Below are 5,235 nucleotides of genomic sequence, written 5' to 3' on the forward strand. Positions count from 1 at the left end.
CGTCTTCATGGGCTCAGCTCTGCTCAGCCATAACTGGATTAATGCATGTCCACGTCCACATTACAAGATTCATTAAGAAAAGAAAAGTCAGCTCACACTATGTGGTTAAGGATAATGGAAATTTGCTTATTAGAAGTCTTCCAGAGAGAAAATTTCTTAATTACTTGCTTTCGATTAAAATGAAGGTAAACAGAAGCAATTCTGAAGTTAACCTTGTGATCCTGTTTTCCTGAACATAGTGTGGAAGTCTGACAATTAGGAAGCAATTTCCTGAAGTTCTGTTACATTTGTCTGAGTTTCAGACAGTTTGCAATCAAACAAATAAACAGGAGAGTCACCTCACATACTTTTTGGAAGAGGGTGATATGAAAGTAAGGAGTTTACCAAGAAAAAATTTGCATCAGATCAGCCTACTTCTTTTAAAGGAGAAACTAGACCAGCTTACTCCTTGGAAGAAAAAGTTTTGACCAACCTAGATAGCATATTCAAAAGCAGAGACATTACTTTGCCGACTAAGGTCCGTCTGGTCAAGGCTATGGTTTTTCCAGTGGTCATGTATGGATGCGAGAGTTGGACTGTGAAGAAGGCTGAGCACCGAAGAATTGATGCTTTTGAACTGTGGTGTTGGAGAAGACTTTGAGAGTCCCTTGGACTGCAAGGAGATCCAACCAATCCAACCAATCCATTCTGAAGGAGATCAACCCTGGGATTTCCAGGATCATTCCTGGAAGGAATGATGCTAAAGCTGAAACTCCAGTACTGTGGCCACCTCATGCAAAGAGCTGACTCATTGGAAAAGACTCTGATGCTGGGAGGGATTGGGGGCAGGAGGAGAAGGGGACAACAGAGGATGAGATGGCTGGATGGCATCACTGACTCGATGGATGTGAGTCTGAGTAAACTCTGGGAGTTGGTGATGGACAGGGAGGCCTGGCATGCTGCGATTCATGGGGTTGCAAAGAGTCGGACATGACTGAGTGACTGAACTGAGACCAGTTAGTCAAGGGACTGCCTTAGACACAATGTATCTGATTTCCAAAAAGCATTTGCAGGGTATATTGTGACGACTCAGTAGCCAACATGGAATGTATGGTCCTGACCACATGGTGGTTAGGTATGTAGGATTGTAACCCAGTGTATACAGGACAGAGAGTGATTAGGCAGTAATGCCTTGAGTGATTGTTCAGAGGGAGATGGTTAATGATGTAACACCTTTGGACAATAAGGGAATTCATTTTTAGTTTGGACTATAAGAAGAAAGTGATTCTTCTGATATTAATATTTAAAATGCTCCTCAAATTACAACAGGTTTCAGAAAACCCTGGTTGTTTCAGAAACAATGCACACACACCGTGTAGACAAAAAGAGTTCCAGAGCTATGTCGTCATACAACTGTTTCCAGAGAAAGCAGAGGATCAGATTCTCTCACGGGAATCAATTGTTAAAAAAAAATAATTACCATGATCAAGGGTGTGAGCACACTATTAACGTTTTTCTAATTAGCAAGGAAGATCTTTAAGAGTGGTGTGCTGGTGAGTGTTTAACAATGTATGCATTATAGATACCACAGAAGTAAATAACCACAAGGTTGCTGTTGTGGTCACTAATAAATAACCACTTTTATAGTTATAGTAAAATGTAGTAAAACTGGGAAGTGACATTTTAAGCATTTATTGCCTTTTCCAAAAACTTTTTTTTGAAACTTTAAAAACTTTTCATTTTGAAATAATTTTAGATTGATAGAAGAGTTGTAAGATAGTATAGAAAGTCCCCTACATACCCTTCACTCATCTCCCAATGTTTTAACATGTTTTAGAACCATTGTACATTTATCAAAACTAAGAAATGAATGTTGATAAAACTCAGGCTTTATTTGGTTTTCACCAGTTTTCCCACTAATGTTCTTTTTCTGTCCAGGATCCCATTCAAGGTACTGTGCTGCATTTATTTGTCATGTTTCCTTAGTTTCCCCTGGTCTATCACAGTTTCTCAGGCTTTCCTTGTTTCTTCTATGAAAATTTCAATATAATTTACTTAATTGTCAGTTAATTTTTGAGTCAGTTACTCATACGCTCGTAACTTATTGGCGCACAATACTAAAGAGTGTGGTTTAATGGATCAATGTCATGTGGACAGAGGTTTCTAGGGACATAACCACAAGGATTTGTCATTGGTCTTTGCTCTTCAACAGTCTTAATGATGCCTTGGAAACAACTGTTGCTGCCATGCAAGTAATGGCTTCCCTGGTGGCTCAATCAGTAAAGAATCTACCATGCAAATCATATTGGCACGTGATACAGATGTGGGAATGCAATAAGTATGTTGGATTATAGTATAGAACCACAGAGATTACAACATAATAGACAAATTTAACAGCATAAAATTTTATAGAGATAAGTGTATTTTATAACATAAATGTAACCAACATTTATGTACCAAAGCCACTTCCGTAAATGTGCCGAGGGAGACATGATTTAACAGAAGTTCATGCTAAACACGTGCTTAGGGCTTGGGCTTTGTGGACAGAGTGGGAGCCCCAGGGCCCAGCAGGAAGGGAGGCTTGGCTTCATTTCAGGGGCAGGATCTCTCCTGAATGTGAAGAAAATGTGAATATTTTCAGGGACATGTCCATCCAAAGATCACATAATTTGTCTCAAATGTGCCATGATAAGTGTGATGTAATTTTCAAGGGAGAGTGTCCAGAATCACAAAGAGCCTCTGCCCAGCGAAGGCAGTGTGAAAAGGGACCTGGAAAGGTGAGGACAAGCAGAACTGCCTCAGCTCATGATCATGTAGCCAAAGAGGCCTTGCATAAGGTTCCCATGGCCAAGGGCGAGGCTGTGCCCTCAGGCTTAAAATGTAGTCTCTCGGTAAGAGCATAAGTGACTGCAAGTGGTGAGCCAGCACTGTGATTTGATTGCCAGGGCTTATTCTCTTGCTCTGCATCTGTGGAACTACAGTGTCTAGCTCAAATGAGCTAATAGACTCACTCATGTTTATGCTGTTCAGTCAAATCAGGAGTATTATGGTCAGTTCTGGACATCAGAACTCTGAGTATTTTAAAGGAAGGCAGCCGGAGTGGTCAGAGAATGCTAACCAATGCCATAGAAGGAACATGAGAGAAACTGGGGGATGCTTAGCCTGCTGAAGAGAAGATGTAGGAGAGTGAAGATTACAGTTTCCCAATATTGAAAAGCTCACTCATGCAGAAGCACAATTAGACTTGGACAAATGGTTGCACACAAGAGAAGGACAAATTTTAGCTCAACAAACAGAGGAGCTTTTAATTATTAGTTCAGTTCAGTTGCTCAGTCATGTCCGACTCTTTGCCACCCCATGAACTGCAGCATGCCAGGCCTCCCTGTCCATCACCAACTCCCGGAGGTTACCCAAACTCATGTCCATCGAGTTGGTGATGCCATCCAGCCATCTCATCCTCTGTCGTCCCCTTCTCCTCCTGCCCCTAATCCCTCTCAGCATCAGAGTCTTTTCCAATGAGTCAACTCTTCGCATGAGGTGGCCAAAGTATTGGAGTTTCAGCTTCAGCATCAGTCCTTCCAATGAACACCCATGACTGATCTCCTTTAGAATGGACTGGTTAGATCTCCTCACAGTCCAAGGGACTCTCAAGAGTCTTCTCCAACACCACAGCTCAAAAGCATCAGTTCTTCAGCACTCAGCCTTCTTCACAGTCCAACTCTCACATCCATACATGACTGCTGGAAAAACCACAGCCTTGACTAGATGGACTTTTGTTGGCAAAGTAATGTCTCTGCTTTTGAATATGCCATCTAGGTTGGTCATAACTTTTCGTCCAAGGAGTAAGTGTCTTTTAATTTCATGGCTGCAGTCACCATCTGCAGTGATTTTGGAGCCCCCCAAAATAAAGTCTGACACTGTTTCCACTGTTCCCCCATCTATTTCCCATGAAGTGATGGAGTGCTCTCTAAAAAGGGAGTAAGCTACCTCAGGCAGAAATATTTAAGTAGAAGCAAAATAAACACTTGGTAGAAATGTTGTCTAGAAGAGTGTCTATTTTGCTACGACAGTTGTGTGTTTCTAAGTGTGACTTAGTTCGTATTCTTTTGGTCACCAGCATAGTGCTATCAGGATGAAGTGGGATGTTGTATTGGATTGTTAATGATTCTCATCAGCCCTTTGATGCTTTGCACCATCAAGCATTGGTGCCAAAGTGCCCTCCCACTGCTGACCATGGTGTTTCAGCCATGGAGGGGTGCAGTGCTGTGTCCAACGTGACCACACTCCACACTGTGTATTCCAGTTTAGGAGTACGTGTGTACTCTCCCCAGTCTTTGTGATTTTCTCCTTCAAACATCATCTCTTTTAAGGTTAAGTATTGCTTACTCCTTGCAATAGGAGTAAGGAAAGTTATGACCAACCTAGACAGCATATTAAAAAGCAGAGATATTACTTTGCCAACAAAGGTCCATCTAGTCAAGGCTGTGGTTTTTCCAGTGGTTATGTATGGATGTGAGAGTTGGACTATAAAGAAAGCTGAGTGCAGAAGAATTGATGCTTTTGAACTGTGGTTTTGGAGAAGACTCTTGAGAGTCCCTTGGACTGCAAGGAGATCCAAACAGTCCATCCTAAAGGAAGTCAGTCCTGGGTGTTCATTGGAAGGACTGATGATGAAGCTGAAACTCCAATACTTTGTTTGGCAAGGAGATCCAAACAGTCCATCCTAAAGGAAGTCAGTCCTGGCTGTTCATTGGAAGGACTGATGATGAAGCTGAAACTCCAATACTTTGACCACAATAAATGGTCAGCGAAGAGCTGACTCATTTGTGAAGACCCTGATGCTGGGAAAGATTGAGGGCAGGAGGAGAAGGGGACGACAGAGGATGAGATGGTTGGATGGCATCACCAACTCAATGGACATAGATTTGGATGGACTCTGGGAGTTGGTGATGGACAGGGAGGCCTGGCATGCTGCGGTTCATGGGATCACAAAGAGTCGGACACGACTGAGTGACTGAACTGAACTGATTGTATACTACACATATCTTTTCTGAAGACGTAGCATTTTAAAAATCATGCTAGTGTTTTTCTGTTACTTTTTTGTTGTTACTACTTTTGTTAATACCCTGGTTATCAAGTTGCAGGTATTTTCTGCAATCTGCCTCTGTATCTATTTTGCCCATAAACTCTGGAATTTTTAGGGTGTTATTTGGAAGAATAAATGGCAATAGGACAGAATTGTTTCTGTTGAGTTTG

The sequence above is a fragment of the Capra hircus genome, chromosome 3 (genome assembly GCF_001704415.2).
Source record: "Capra hircus breed San Clemente chromosome 3, ASM170441v1, whole genome shotgun sequence".
Classification (NCBI taxonomy): Eukaryota; Metazoa; Chordata; class Mammalia; order Artiodactyla; family Bovidae; genus Capra; species Capra hircus.